Genomic DNA, 16,020 nt, shown 5'->3' on the forward strand with positions numbered 1-16,020 from the left:
GCTGATTTATTGGCTCTCAAAGTTGTTTCTCTTGCTCTCAGATCTTCAAAATGTAGTACATTACTTAGAGCCGGTATTCCCTGTGTTAGTGTTTATCAAGTGTGGGGCTTGGGCTAAGGTTTTTGTTTCACTGTACTTTATGGCAATGGCTTGTAATACGGGTGGGCTCCGGCAGTAGGGGGAGATGGACGTGGCCGTGGACTTGTACCCGACCGTCCTGCTGCTCTTCACCGCCCTGGCCCTTGTCCTCGCCTCCGTCTTTGTGAGGATGCGGGGAGCGGAGGGGGAGCGGCCCCGGGAGCCGGCGGCGGCCGAAGCGGCCCGGGAGAGCGGTCCCGGGGACCAGGCGGCAGCGGGAGCGGGACCGGAGGCCAGGAAGGAGGCGGCTGCTGAGCAGCGGGAGGGGGCGGCCGAGGAGCCGAGCCCCGCGGAGGAGCCGAGCCCCGCGGCCGAGCCCAGCCCCGCGGCGGCCGAGAGTGTCCCCCGGAAGCCGCCCGCAGAGCCGCAGGAGGATGCAGGAGTGCACGCAGCATTTCCCAGCAAGGCAGAGGAGGAAGAGCTGCACCCAGGGAAAGAGAAGATGGTGGTGGGAGAGCCGGCAAGCACAGCAGCTGCACCAGCCCCAGGGACAAGCACAGCAGCGTCATTGGAGAGTTCTGAAGGGTTCGAATGGCCTGTGGGTACCCTTGGGACCTGCCTGCTGATTGTGATGGGGATCAGCATGCTGGCACACACACAGAGGGTGTTCTACCCACGGCCATTTTGTCTGATCTCAGAAGTTAAGCAAAGTCAGGTTTGGGTCTTGTCTGGGGTTAGACAACAATATGGGAGGACCAAGAGATCTTCCCCAAGGCTGGACAGTCATGAGTGGCAGAGTGTGGGGGACAGTATGAGCGAGTATCTGGTCCACTGGGCCCCTCCAGTGCTTTGGAAGCATCGGAGATGGAAGGCAGCTGTATGGAGTCCCCAGCAACAAGCTGCAGAAACTGCTGAAGGGGACAGTGAATTATTTTGAGCCTGGTGGGCCCATGACACTTCAGGCCATCAGGGCAGAGATGCAACATAGAGATGGACTCATGATCGAGGGGTGGACTTAGCAATGGACACTATTGCCCAGGTTATTCATGAGTGTGAACACTGCACACAGCCTCTCCTGCTCTGAGAGACTGTAACAAGAGATGGAGCCTGACATCATGGACCAGATGGACTCAGCAGCTTTATAGGTCCATGCACTAAGAAATGATGTTTTTCTCTGTGTATATGTAGATGTATATATCTGCCATGGCAGATGGAGGAAGCCCAGCACACCCGGGCTGGGTACAAAGAGAGCTGCAGAGAAGGTTCCCGACAGCAGGACAGCTGCTGGCACAGGGACTATCCCAGCTCCAGGGCCAGCCTGCACCGGATGCCCTGTGCCACCTGCCCTTGGCAGAAGGGTCACAGCGGGGCCCTTTGTGACCCGGTCTGTGACACTCCCTGGTGTGGTCCCGTCTCTTGTGCTGCCCTTCCCTTCCCCTGCCCGCATCCCTCCATCCTGCAGGGGGGCACAGAGACCCTGCAGCCGCCCCAGGGGGAAACTGGGGGCAGTCACCCGGGAGGCCCAGATCCCTGCTCAGGGCAGGTTGGGTATCAGTTGATGGGTGTGAGCAACTGTATCCTCTCCCCTTGTTATTCATCTTATCATTATTATTATTGGTGGCAGCAGTAGTGGTTTTGTGTTATACCTTAGCTACTGGACTGTTCGTATCTCAGCCCATGGGAGTTACATTCTTTCCACTCTCCTCTCCTTTCCTCCGGAAGCCAAGGGGGGGAATAGGAAGGAGAGTGAGTGAGCGGCTGTGTGGGTCTGAGCTACCAGCTGTCCTAAATCATGACAGCACCTTTAGCTAAAGTCCCCAGGTCCCAGTGGCACATTTGAAACCTCTGGTGTTATTAGGACATTGCTAGTGCTCTGCCGCAGTACTGACTGGCATCTCTCCCTCTTTGGGGGAGGAAGGTAAAGGCAACAGAGACAGAGCTAAGGGGCAGATAAAATACATCCTTCAAGGGGTTTTAGAAGGCCACTCAAAGGAAAAATCTAGTCTCTGATGGAAACTGGAGTGACATGCCCACTCCATGTGGCAGGGCAAGCTCATGGCTGGAACTGAGCTGGCACTGGAATTAGTTCCAAGTCTAGAACCCTTCTAGCCCCAGCCAGACATTGCAGGATACCCCTACTCTGCCCCCGACCCCCAGTGCATGAGAAAGGTCTGATCCAGGGTCGGCTTATGCCTTCCCAACAGCTTGTGATGTGTGAGTACGTGTCAGCTTTCAATAGCTGAGCTAGTGGAGAGGCAGAGATGTGCTCCTTGGCCTCCCTCTGCTCAGCTTCGGGCCAAGGCAGGAGAGCAGGCCTGCTGTTCTGTGACTGGTCACTGCACTAAGGTGGTCGTGTGTTCTCAGAAGCCCCAACAGAAAGCAGGGAGGCTCAAAGGCTGGTAGTTGCAAAGCAGAGGAGGAGAGGTGGGCAGGCTGCCTTACCTTTCCTGGGCGGTAGTCTGCTGGCCCTGGCTTCCCTGTTTTGTCTCCTCCAAGGCTGCTTTTGGTTCCATCGTGTACATGGGAGCTCCTTTATTGCAGACGTCTAGTTCCACCTTGGGGAATGCAGCAGGACCTGGTGTCTGTAGGAGTGCCAGGGAGGTTACTGGGTACACAAGTGTTCTGCTGACAGACAGGCTACTCCACAAAATGATCGCACGTGTGGTTTAAACAAAGTCACCCATAAATCATGCAGTTGCTCTCTCACTCCCCCCACTTCTTGCCCTCCCCCTGCTCCCGGAGGGTCAGAGAGGAGAATCAAAAAGAATGCAACTCCCACGGGCTGATATAAGAAGAGTTTAGTGACTAAGGTATAACACAAATCACTACTGCTACCACCAATAATAATAATGATAAAGGAAATAACAAGAGGAAAGATTACAACACCTCAACACCAGGCGACCAATAAATCGCCCCACTCCCCCCAGCCGAGCACCCACCGATACCTCCTCCAACCCTGCAGTCCCAGCCCTTTTGAGTAACTCTCCGTTACATCCTGGGCATGACGTGCTGTGGTATGGAATACCTCTTTGGCCAGCTTGGGTCAGGTGTCCTGTCTCTGCTTCCTCCTGGCTTCCCCTCCTCCCTGGCAGAGCAGGAGGCTCACAAAGTCCTTGGCCAGAGCAAACACCTGAGCAGAAACTAAAAACATTGGCGTTATCAACACCGTTCCCAGGCCAAAAAATCAAAACACAGTGCTGCACTAGCTACTGAGGAGGAGAAAAATGACTGCTGCTGCTGAACCCAGGACATTAGGCCATAGTGCTTGCCCAGCACAAATCCATGCATGTTGGTGCCAATTCATTTTCAACTATGGTACAGTTCCCTCAGCAGATCCAGCATCAATACCTGCAGATCTTTCTATAGACTAGCGCCAGTTTGCTTAGTCACTGCACTCACACAAAACAGCAAGTCCAGTATCTGCAAGGAAAATGGTTCTTGTCGCCCTGAGGGTGACCGAGCACAGTCACTGTATCTCACAAGCGAGATCCCACCAGAGCCAAGAATCACGAGTCTGCTCTTTTGATGGTTGCCACCAAATATTTCAGGACTGCCTTTGCATCAGCATCAGGAATGCCAGGAAACACCCAGTTTGGGGCAGTGTCTATAATCTACCAACTGTGGACATGCAGTGTCAGTTGGCTCCTTCTCACACCCCCTCCCCTCATTGGAAGGGTGGAGGACAGCCCCTACGTGGGTCCCCATGCCCTTATGTAGGGAGTATTCTGGAGGGTAGATTTTGGCTACTTAAGCCCACCAGCACTTTTGGATCGCTGACTAATGCTGTGCTTGAGCATTCTGTGCATCTCCCCACTGCCCCAATCTTGCCAGCCCATCTGTGCCAAGCACTTACAAGCAACGCAGGGAAGCAGAGTAATGAGAACCTATTTAATAAACTTAAAATGCTCAGTAATAGTAAGGCCATAATGATAAAATCACAGAATACCTCCCTACTGAACACAATGCACGTCCTGTCTTTCAGACTGCTACCTCCTGTGATTTTCAAGATGCCTTCCTGAGCTTATGTGGTTTACCTTTAATGCTTATTTCTAGTCAAGGTGGTTTGAATTCTGCTAACCCTTAAAGCTCTCACAATGTAATTAGAGAAACCCAAGCTGGATCAAACTAGTTTTAATGAAGTCACCTGTTAGAAACATGCATGCCAGGAGGTAAACTACTCTTTTGTTAGATTTATTCTCAATTACCTTTATGCAGATGTTGGTTTGGGGATGCACCTGTGCAGCAGTTGCTGACTCCCATCCAATGCAACGGGTGTATTTACTGGTAGCAGATGTCTGCATTCAAGATGTGGTGCCATCTGAAGAAAAAGCCACATCACACCATGTCAGTAAGGCTAACAAGAGGTTTTCAGTATTTTCCTGGTTACAGTCTGCAGCAGCAAAGTCACAAAGTCACAAAACTGAGACACAGCAGCTGATAGTTGCAGCTGCTGGTACTGATCCTTACAGCTCAAAGACTATTGAGAAAATAGGAAAACAACTGGGAAGAGTGACTTTACTGACAACTAAACTAGGCCAGAAAGATACTAAGTTAGTTTTCAGTAAAATTAAAAAGCCAGAGAGAAGACACTTACAGGCATCACTGGAAAAACTTGGAGCTCTTACATATACGCCCACACCTGTCACCGTGCAAGGTTTGAGGCATGATGGATCTTCTACAGCTATGACACAAGCAGTAGTTCCTAACTAACTGCACTAGTTAGCACTGGAACAAGATGCATGCGCAGCTCCTGAAGATGCGGTGGTTGTTTTTGCAGGATGAAGAGGAACCTGAATTCGGTCATGTTTCCTGACACTGGAGAAGAAAACACAACTTAGTTTTCCAGTCTTACCCTTACTAACATATATGGCAGTTGAAGGATGCCGTGGTTCATTTTGCCCATCATTTAAGAATTACATCCAGTGCTAAAGGTATTGAACAAAATCACAGAATCCCAGGCTAGTTTGTGTTGGAAAGGACCTTAAAGCTTATCCAGTTCCAACCCCTGCCACGGGCAGGGACACCTTCCACTAGAGCAGCTTGCTCCAAGCCCCTGCGTCGAACCTGGCCTTGAACACTGCCAGGGATGGGGCAGCCACAGCTTCTCTGGGTACCCTGTGCCAGCACCTCAGCACCCTCACAGGGAAGAACTTCTGCCTAAGAGCTCATCTCAATCTCCCCTTTCATAGGTTAAAGACATTCCCTTTGTCCTGTCCCTACAGGCCCTTGCCCAAAGCCCCTCTCCAGGTCTCTCATCGCGTCTTTAGGCCCTGGGAGCTGCTCTAAGGTCTCCCCTTAAGAAGCCTTCTCTTCTCCAGGCTCAACAAGCTCAGCTCTCTCAGCCTCAGATGTTTATCTCCTGGACTGGGGGTGAAGGCCAATGATCCACAGAGGATGTGGATGAGAAGTTAATAAAATATACTATACTTACACACACGGCTTTTTGCAGTCTCGAGGCTTAATAATCCACATGAACACATAAGTGAAGTTTTCACCTGGATTCAAAGCTCTTACTCAGACCTGAGTTCATTTCTATAAGAGTATTTGTGGCTACTGCATGCTTATCCTTCCCTAGAAGAGGGATTCCAAGTGGGATCATCTGAGCAACTGGGACAGAGCCAGCCACCACTTTCTCCACTGTGCTCTGGAAAGAAGAAAAGCAAAAAGGCAGACAATAATGTTTCTGAACAGAAGAATGCATTGAGACATAAGGTCTTTGAATGGGATTCCTGTCTTCATTGGTTTCTCTTAAAGAGAGAACACCAGATTCCTTAAAGTGTTATTCATCATGGCATGATTTTCACATTGGGAATGATCAAGGTCCTGACAACCATCCCAATTCCAACTTATGCTCCTGTTGCACAACTGTGAACAAAGCTTGAGATGAGCACTGCCGCTTTCATATCACTTTGACCTTCCTCACTCAAGTCTGGCTCCCATGTGTTCCAGGGAAACAGCTTTAGCATCACACATCAATGCTATGTGGTAGGAGGGAGTCCCAGGGAAGCCTCTCCACCCGAATGGCACATTGGAGCCAGCCTCTTGTTTCACTGCAGCCATCGGAATAGATGCCAGATGTCCTGCAAAGGGCTAAAGCAAGACAGACATTGCTTCAGCTTATCTCAGCTTCTCTATGCATTAAGAATATGCCTATCAAACAGGTGCCAAACACGACTTTTCATTATTTCCATCGTCATTATCGTGTCACACAATTCAAGAATGACGAATTGCATTTGGATACAACAACATTTTACAACGCACAAAGATGTACTCCACATCTCGGGAACGGATCCTCAGGGCCAGGAAACCAGTCTGCACCGCAACTGTTTCCTTCTGCCACCGACCCTTTAACCCTCCACACACGTCCTTTACACTGCTCAGCACCGCAGACAGCGCTGCTCCAGCACGGCGGGGGCTCCTTAGCCCAGCCCTGCTGGGACACAATGGGCCCGCCGCCATCCCCACCATGCGCAGCGTGGGCTCCAGCCCTGCCTGCACTTCCCCTGCTGGGTCAGGCCCCGCTTCCCGGGCGCTCCTGGCACAGCCCAGCCCACCTCACCCCACTGCACCCCTGCTGTGCCCCCTGCCCACCCCGCTCCACCCCGCCCCACAGCCCTGACCCCCCCACTGCATCCCTGCTCCCGACCCCCTGCCCCCCGGCTCCAGCCCAGCCCAGCCCCTGCCCTTCCCACTCAATCCCTGCCACAGCCCCGCTCACCCCGCTCCTGCCCGGCTCCTGCCAGGCTCCAATCCGCTCCGATCACGGCTCCATCCAACTCCATCCGGACCCATCCCGGCTCCATCCTGGCCCCATCCCGGCTCCATCCCGGGCCCATCCTGGCCCCATCCCGGCTCCATCCCGGCCCCATCCTGGCCCCATCCCGGCTCCATCCCTGCCCCATCCCGGCCCCATCCCGGCTCCATCAAGGCCCCATCCCGGCTCCAACCCCATCTTTCCTCTCCACATCCCCCGCCAGAGGCTACCACAGACGCCGTGCGCCCGGACCCTTCCCCCCCTCCCTTCCATCCGCCAGCTCTGACGTCATCCGGCGGCGCCGCCCGGTGTCATGGCGGCCGTGCAGGCTGAGGGGGAGGCGGAGCCGAAGGTTCTTGCCCAAAACCCCAAGTGCTGGAGCTCACCCACGTCTGCCTCGGGAGCAGGGTCAGGCCCCACAGCTCTGCTCCTGCCAGCGCTGCCGAGCCCGGCACTCCCTTGATGGTGCCATCAGAGCGCCCCACACACCGCAGCACAGGCTGGGCCATTGCTCCGGCTCCGGCAGAGGCACAAGTGCCTTTGGAAGCTGCCAGCGAACAACAAGAGCTGAGAAGCGGCTGCAGAAGGGCTCTGCTGTGGGGCTGAAAGCCAAGGGTGGTGGTGCAGGGGAAAGGAGAGACTGCAGAGCCTCAGCCCTTGGGCTTCCTTCAGAGAAGGTGGCGGTGCTGCCCTTGATCCTGGCTGTTCTCCAGGCCTGACCTGCCCTCAGCGGTCTCCAGTGGCCTCTGGAGAGGCCAGCAGCAGAGACAGGATGTTCTCCACAAATGTCTGCACCTGCTCCTGGGCCTGACTCAGTGCTGAGAGCTCTTCTGCAGCCAAATGCAGATCGTACTTTACAGTCAGAGAGCGTGGTGTGGGGTGGAAGGGACCTTAAATCCCCATAGCTGTTCAGAGCATCCCTCAAGCAGGGCATCCCACAGGGATTCAGAGCATCCGACAAGCAGAGCATCCCATAGGGATTCAGAGCATCCCACAAGCAGAGCATCCCATAGGGATTCAGAGAATCCCATGAGCAGAGTATCCCATAGGGATTCAGAACATCCCATGAGCAGAGCATCCTATAGGGGTTCAGAGCATCCCATAGAGATCCAGAGCATCCCAGAGGGATTCACAGCATCCCACAGTCAGAGCATCCCATGAGGAATCAGAGCATGCTACAGAGATTCAGAGCATCCCACAAAGAAGCAGGGCATGCCAGAGGGATTCAGAGCATCCCACAGGGCTCCAGAGCATCCCACAAAGCAGAGCACCCCACAGAGATTCAGAGCATCCCACAACCACAGCATCATACAGAGCTCCAGAGCATCCCATAGGGATTCAGAGCACCCCAAGCGAATCAGAACCCCCCCATCTCCCCATGGAAGCCCCCATCGACACCCCTGAGCCACCCCCCTCCCCATGGAGCTCCCCCCATGGAACCTGCCTCTCTATGACATCAGCCCCAGCTCCAAGGGACCTGCATCCAGCACCCGTATCCCCGGGGCAGTTGCGCTTTGGGTGCAGTGGTGCTTGCAGCTCCTTGGTGTCACCTCCTTTGTGTCACTCTTAGCGGTGGTGGCAGCGATGGCTTTGCTCCGTGTCATCATCCTGCTGGCCTCGGCCTGGCTGGTGCAAGGCTCCTGGGACAGCTGTGGGTGAGTGGCTCCAGACTCCAAGGTTCCTGGTATTCCATAGGGAGATGCTGCTGCTCCCAGCCACGGTCACACCAATGGGGAGGTGGGATTTGAGGAGCCCCACTTGCTTGCCATCACCCCATGCGGTGGCACAGCACAGCTATGGGGCACCCGGTAGGGTCCTTAGTCCTGCAGCACCCTAGGAGGGAGGATGATGCTCATCTCTGGGACACTGCGTAGGGTCCCTTTTCCCTGCAGCACCCAGTGGGGCGGGACGATGCTCGCCCTTCATCCCTAAGCATCAAGTGTTGGGCTTCTGCTTCAAGAGGGACCTGCGGTACCCGTCCCATGGCTGATTCTTACGGGATGTCGCGCATCGTCGGAGGCATGGATGCGCACCAGGGTGCCTGGCCACGGATGCTCAGCATCCAGTTCCCCACAGCCACCGCATTCTCGCACATCTGCGGGGGGTCCCTCATCCCGTATGAAGACAGGCTGAGGAAGTTGGGGCTTTTCAGCCTGGAGAAGAGATGGCTGCGTGGAGACCTAAGAGCAGCCTTCCAGTACCTGAAGGGGGCCTATAGGGATGCTGGGGAGGGACTCTTTGTCAGGGACTGTAGTGACAGGACAAGGGGTAATGGGTTAAAACTTAAACAGGGCAAGTTTAAATTGGATACAAGGAGGAAATTCTTTCCTGTTAGGGTGCTCAGACACTGGAATCGGTTGCCCAGGGAGGTTGTGAGTGCTCCATCCCTGGCAGTGCTCAAGGCCAGGTTGGATGAAGCCTTGCGTGGGATGGTTTAGTGAGAGGTGTCCCTGTCCATGGCAGGGGGGTTGGAACTAGATGATCTTAAGGTCCTTTCCAACCCTAACTATTCTATGATTCTGTGATTCTATGATCACCCCTCAATGGGTCCTCACAGCCGCTCACTGCTTCGTCGCGCAAAAGTAAGGGGGAGAAGGGATTCCAGCCATAGGGAATAGGCAAGGAGCAGCTCCCATCCCGTCCCCTTCCCCATCCTGGATGCACTGGGAAGAGCGCTCAGGAGAAGGCTGCTTCCAGCTTGACCGCCCTTGAGCCTAAGGCACGCTGCTTTCCTTTGGGAAGCAGCCGCAATGTGGCTCCTTCCCATCCCTCTTCTCCATAGAATGGATTAGAAGAGATTAAAATGGAATGGAATGGAATGGAATGCAATGCAATGGTTATGGATCATGGAGTGGGGTGGCTTGGAAAGGAGCTTGAGATCATCCACTTCCAACCCCTTGCCATGGGCAGGGATGCCTTCCATAGAGCAGCTTGCTCCAAGCTGGCCTGCAGCACTGCCAGGGATGGAGCATCCAAACCTTCTCCATCCATGCCATCCCAGTGCCCCAGCACCCTCTTAGGGAATCCCTTCCTTATCTCCAGCCTGCAATTCCCTCTCGGAACCCATCTGCCCTTGTCCTATGGCTCCAATCCCTGCTCTTCCACTCCCTCCCAGCTTCACCACGTATTGCTTCATGATGGTCAGAATCATGGACGTGGCTTGGGCCAATGCCGAGACCCACAAGTGTTGGATACGGCAGGTCGTGGTCCAGGAATATTATACGGCTTAGGATCACGGTTAGGGTTAGGTTCCGAATTAGGGTTAGGTTTAGGGTTAGGGTCAGGGTCAGGGTTAGGTACAGGTTAGATTTAGGGGTACGTGTTAGGTTTAGGGATAGGGTTAGGTTTAGGGTTACGTGTTAGGGTTAGGGATAGGGTTAGGGTTAGGGTTAACCGTAACCGGAGTTAACTCCAGGGGTGGAGTTAACACCAGGTTGAGCCTTAGGGTTCGGGTTAGGGTTACAGTTAGGATTAGGTTTAGGGATAGGATTAGGGTTAGGTTTAGGGTTAACCTTCACCAGAGTTACCCCTAGGGGTGGAGTTAACCCCAGGGTTAGGGTTAAGCTTAGCGTTAGCATTAACCCTAATCGGAATTAAACCTAGGGGCTGGTTTAATCCCAGGCTGAGGGTTAGGTTTAGGGTTAGGGTTAAGGTTAGGGTTACCTCCGGTTAGCAGTAACTGTTAGGGGTTAACTGCCCAAGGTTCCTGCCCAAAAACCCCAAGTGCTGGAGCTCACCCACATCTGCCTCGGGAGCAGGGTCAGGCCCCACAGCTCTGCTCCTGCCAGCGCTGCCGAGCCCTGCACTTCCTTGATGGTGCCATCAGAGCGCCCCACACACCGCAGCACGGGCTGGGCCATTGCTCCGGCTCCGGCAGAGGCACAAGGGCCTTTGGAAGCTGCCAGCGAACAAGAGCTGAGAAGCGGCTGCAGAAGGGCTCTGCTGTGGGGCTGAAAGCCAAGGGTGGTGCAGGGCAAAGGAGAGACTGCAGAGCCTCAGCCCTTGGGCTTCCTTCAGTAGAGGTGGCGGTGCTGCCCTTGATCCTGGCTGTTCTCCAGGCCTGACCTGCCCTTAGCGGTCTCCAGTGGCCTCTGGAGAGGCCAGCAGCAGAGACAGGATGTTCTCCACAAATGTCTGCACCTGCTCCTGGGCCTGACTCAGTGCTGAGAGCTCTTCTGCAGCCAAATGCAGATCGTACTTTACAGTCAGAGAGCGTGGTGTGGGGTGGAAGGGACCTTAAATCCCCATAGCTGTTCAGAGCATCCCTCAAGCAGGGCATCCCACAGGGATTCACAGCATCCCACAAGCAGAGCATCCCATAGGGATTCAGAGCATCCCACATGCAGAGCATCCCATAAGGATTCAGAGCATTCCACAGGCAGAGTATCCCATAGGGATTCAGAGCATCCCATGAGCAGAGCATCCCATAGGGGTTCAGAGCATCCCATAGAGATCCAGAGCATCCCAGAGGGATTCACAGCATCCCACAGTCAGAGCATCCCATAAGGATTCAGAGCATCCCACAAGGAAGCAGAGCATGCCAGAGGGATTCAGAGCATCCCACAGGGCTCCAGAGCATCCCACAATGCAGAGCACCCCACAGAGATTCAGATCATCCCACAACCACAGCATCATACAGAGCTCCAGAGCATCCCATAGGGATTCAGAGCACCCCAAGCGCATCAGAACCCCCCCATCTCCCCATGGAAGCCCCCATCGACACCCCTGAGCCACCCCCCTCCCCATGGAGCTCCCCCCATGGAACCTGCCTCTCTATGACATCAGCCCCAGCTCCAAGGGACCTGCATCCAGCACCTGTATCCCCGGGGCAGTTGCGCTTTGGGTGCAGTGGTGCTGCAGCTCCTTGGTGTCACCTCCTTGGTGTCACCTCCTTGGTGTCACTCTTAGCGGTGGTGGCAGCGATGGCTTTGCTCCGTGTCATCATCCTGCTGGCCTCGGCCTGGCTGGTGCAAGGCTCCTGGGACAGCTGTGGGTGAGTGGCTCCAGACTCCAAGGTTCCTGGTATTCCATAGGGAGATGCTGCTGCTCCCAGCCTCGGTCACACCAATGGGGAGGTGGGATTTGAGGAGCCCCACTTGCTTGCCATCAGCCCATGCGGTGGCACAGCACAGCTATGGGGCACCCGGTAGGGTCCTTAGTCCTGCAGCACCCTAGGAGGGAGGATGATGCTCATCTCTGGGACACTGCGTAGGGTCCCTTTTCCCTGCAGCACCCAGTGGGGCGGGACGATGCTCGCCCTTCATCCCTTAGCATCAAGTGTTGGGCTTCTGCTTCAAGAGGGACCTGCGGTACCCGTCCCATGGCTGATTCTTACGGGATGTCGCGCATCGTCGGAGGCATGGATGCGCACCAGGGCGCCTGGCCACGGATGCTCAGCATCCAGTTCCCCACAGCCACCGCATTCTCGCACATCTGCGGGGGGTCCCTCATCCCGTATGAAGACAGGCTGAGGAAGTTGGGGCTTTTCAGCCTGGAGAAGAGATGGCTGCGTGGAGACCTAAGAGCAGCCTTCCAGTACCTGAAGGGGGCCTATAGGGATGCTGGGGAGGGACTCTTTGTCAGGGACTGTAGTGACAGGACAAGGGGTAATGGGTTAAAACTTAAACAGGGCAAGTTTAAATTGGATACAAGGAGGAAATTCTTTCCTGTTAGGGTGCTCAGACACTGGAATCGGTTGCCCAGGGAGGTTGTGAGTGCTCCATCCCTGGCAGTGCTCAAGGCCAGGTTGGATGAAGCCTTGCGTGGGATGGTTTAGTGAGAGGTGTCCCTGTCCATGGCAGGGGGGTTGGAACTAGATGATCTTAAGGTCCTTTCCAACCCTAACTATTCTATGATTCTATGATTCTATGATCACCCCTCAATGGGTCCTCACAGCCGCTCACTGCTTCGTCGCGCAAAAGTAAGGGGGAGAAGGGATTCCAGCCATAGGGAATAGGCAAGGAGCAGCTCCCATCCCGTCCCCTTCCCCATCCTGGATGCACTGGGAAGAGCGCTCAGGAGAAGGCTGCTTCCAGCTTGACCGCCCTTGAGCCTAAGGCACGCTGCTTTCCTTTGGGAAGCAGCCGCAATGTGGCTCCTTCCCATCCCTCTTCTCCATAGAATGGATTAGAAGAGATTAAAATGGAATGGAATGGAATGGAATGCAATGCTTATGGATCATGGAGTGGGGTGGCTTGGAAAGGAGCTTGAGATCATCCACTTCCAACCCCTTGCCATGGGCAGGGATGCCTTCCATAGAGCAGCTTGCTCCAAGCTGGCCTGCAGCACTGCCAGGGATGGAGCATCCAAACCTTCTCCATCCATGCCATCCCAGTGCCCCAGCACCCTCTTAGGGAATCCCTTCCTTATCTCCAGCCTGCAATTCCCTCTCGGAACCCATCAGCCCTTGTCCTATGGCTCCAATCCCTGCTCTTCCACTCCCTCCCAGCTTCACCACGGATTGCTTCATGATGGTCAGAATCATGGACGTGGCTTGGGCCAATGCCGAGACCCACAAGTGTTGGATACGGCAGGTCGTGGTCCAGGAATATTATACGGCTTAGGATCACGGTTAGGGTTAGGTTCCGAATTAGGGTTAGGTTTAGGGTTAGGGTCAGGGTCAGGGTTAGGTACAGGTTAGATTTAGGGGTACGTGTTAGGTTTAGGGATAGGGTTAGGTTTAGGGTTACGTGTTAGGGTTAGGGATAGGGTTAGGGTTAGGGTTAACCGTAACCGGAGTTAACTCCAGGGGTGGAGTTAACACCAGGTTGAGCCTTAGGGTTCGGGTTAGGGTTACAGTTAGGATTAGGTTTAGGGATAGGATTAGGGTTAGGTTTAGGGTTAACCTTCACCAGAGTTACCCCTAGGGGTGGAGTTAACCCCAGGGTTAGGGTTAAGCTTAGCGTTAGCATTAACCCTAATCGGAATTAACCATAGGGGCTGGTTTAATCCCAGGCTGAGGGTTAGGTTTAGGGTTAGGGTTAAGGTTAGGGTTACGTCCGGTTAGAGGTAACTGTTAGGGGTTAACTGCCCAAGGTTCCTGCCCAAAAACCCCAAGTGCTGGAGCTCACCCACATCTGCCTCGGGAGCAGGGTCAGGCCCCACAGCTCTGCTCCTGCCAGCGCTGCCGAGCCCTGCACTTCCTTGATGGTGCCATCAGAGCGCCCCACACACCGCAGCACGGGCTGGGCCATTGCTCCGGCTCCGGCAGAGGCACAAGGGCCTTTGGAAGCTGCCAGCGAACAAGAGCTGAGAAGCGGCTGCAGAAGGGCTCTGCTGTGGGGCTGAAAGCCAAGGGTGGTGCAGGGCAAAGGAGAGACTGCAGAGCCTCAGCCCTTGGGCTTCCTTCAGTAGAGGTGGCGGTGCTGCCCTTGATCCTGGCTGTTCTCCAGGCCTGACCTGCCCTCAGCGGTCTCCAGTGGCCTCTGGAGAGGCCAGCAGCAGAGACAGGATGTTCTCCACAAATGTCTGCACCTGCTCCTGGGCCTGACTCAGTGCTGAGAGCTCTTCTGCAGCCAAATGCAGATCGTACTTTACAGTCAGAGAGCGTGGTGTGGGGTGGAAGGGACCTTAAATCCCCATAGCTGTTCAGAGCATCCCTCAAGCAGGGCATCCCACAGGGATTCACAGCATCCCACAAGCAGAGCATCCCATAGGGATTCAGAGCATCCCACATGCAGAGCATCCCATAAGGATTCAGAGCATTCCACAGGCAGAGTATCCCATAGGGATTCAGAGCATCCCATGAGCAGAGCATCCCATAGGGGTTCAGAGCATCCCATAGAGATCCAGAGCATCCCAGAGGGATTCACAGCATCCCACAGTCAGAGCATCCCATAAGGATTCAGAGCATCCCACAAGGAAGCAGAGCATGCCAGAGGGATTCAGAGCATCCCACAGGGCTCCAGAGCATCCCACAATGCAGAGCACCCCACAGAGATTCAGATCATCCCACAACCACAGCATCATACAGAGCTCCAGAGCATCCCATAGGGATTCAGAGCACCCCAAGCGCATCAGAACCCCCCCATCTCCCCATGGAAGCCCCCATCGACACCCCTGAGCCACCCCCCTCCCCATGGAGCTCCCCCCATGGAACCTGCCTCTCTATGACATCAGCCCCAGCTCCAAGGGACCTGCATCCAGCACCTGTATCCCCGGGGCAGTTGCGCTTTGGGTGCAGTGGTGCTGCAGCTCCTTGGTGTCACCTCCTTGGTGTCACCTCCTTGGTGTCACTCTTAGCGGTGGTGGCAGCGATGGCTTTGCTCCGTGTCATCATCCTGCTGGCCTCGGCCTGGCTGGTGCAAGGCTCCTGGGACAGCTGTGGGTGAGTGGCTCCAGACTCCAAGGTTCCTGGTATTCCATAGGGAGATGCTGCTGCTCCCAGCCACGGTCACACCAATGGGGAGGTGGGATTTGAGGAGCCCCACTTGCTTGCCATCAGCCCATGCGGTGGCACAGCACAGCTATGGGGCACCCGGTAGGGTCCTTAGTCCTGCAGCACCCTAGGAGGGAGGATGATGCTCATCTCTGGGACACTGCATAGGGTCCCTTTTCCCTGCAGCACCCAGTGGGGCGGGACGATGCTCGCCCTTCATCCCTTAGCATCAAGTGTTGGGCTTCTGCTTCAAGAGGGACCTGCGGTACCCGTCCCATGGCTGATTCTTACGGGATGTCGCGCATCGTCGGAGGCATGGATGCGCACCAGGGCGCCTGGCCACGGATGCTCAGCATCCAGTTCCCCACAGCCACCGCATTCTCGCACATCTGCGGGGGGTCCCTCATCCCGTATGAAGACAGGCTGAGGAAGTTGGGGCTTTTCAGCCTGGAGAAGAGATGGCTGCGTGGAGACCTAAGAGCAGCCTTCCAGTACCTGAAGGGGGCCTATAGGGATGCTGGGGAGGGACTCTTTGTCAGGGACTGTAGTGACAGGACAAGGGGTAATGGGTTAAAACTTAAACAGGGCAAGTTTAAATTGGATACAAGGAGGAAATTCTTTCCTGTTAGGGTGCTCAGACACTGGAATCGGTTGCCCAGGGAGGTTGTGAGTGCTCCATCCCTGGCAGTGCTCAAGGCCAGGTTGGATGAAGCCTTGCGTGGGATGGTTTAGTGAGAGGTGTCCCTGTCCATGGCAGGGGGGTTGGAACTAGATGATCTTAAGGTCCTTTCCAACCCTAACTATTCTATGA

General features: G+C 55.0%; 1 long non-coding RNA gene across 6 annotated transcripts; it reads right to left on the minus strand.

Annotated features, from left to right (window-relative positions):
• Nucleotides 1-317: 317 nt before the first annotated feature.
• Nucleotides 318-7,090, minus strand: LOC136003752 (uncharacterized). Of its 6 annotated transcripts, XR_010608179.1 has the most exons (7): nt 6,797-6,893; nt 5,510-6,168; nt 4,673-4,893; nt 4,284-4,396; nt 3,104-3,219; nt 2,521-2,660; nt 318-559 (listed from the first exon to the last, which is right to left on the minus strand). It is a non-coding gene; the product is annotated as an uncharacterized LOC136003752 (long non-coding RNA). The 6 variants fall into 6 exon arrangements; XR_010608178.1 differs by lacking the exon at nt 318-559 and having other exon boundaries at nt 2,417-2,660; XR_010608180.1 differs by lacking the exon at nt 318-559 and having other exon boundaries at nt 2,417-2,660; nt 6,808-6,878.
• Between the last annotated feature and the right edge of the window lie 8,930 nt (nt 7,091-16,020).

The sequence above is a fragment of the Lathamus discolor genome, chromosome 23, assembly GCF_037157495.1.
Source record: "Lathamus discolor isolate bLatDis1 chromosome 23, bLatDis1.hap1, whole genome shotgun sequence".
In the NCBI taxonomy this organism is placed as follows: Eukaryota; Metazoa; Chordata; class Aves; order Psittaciformes; family Psittacidae; genus Lathamus; species Lathamus discolor.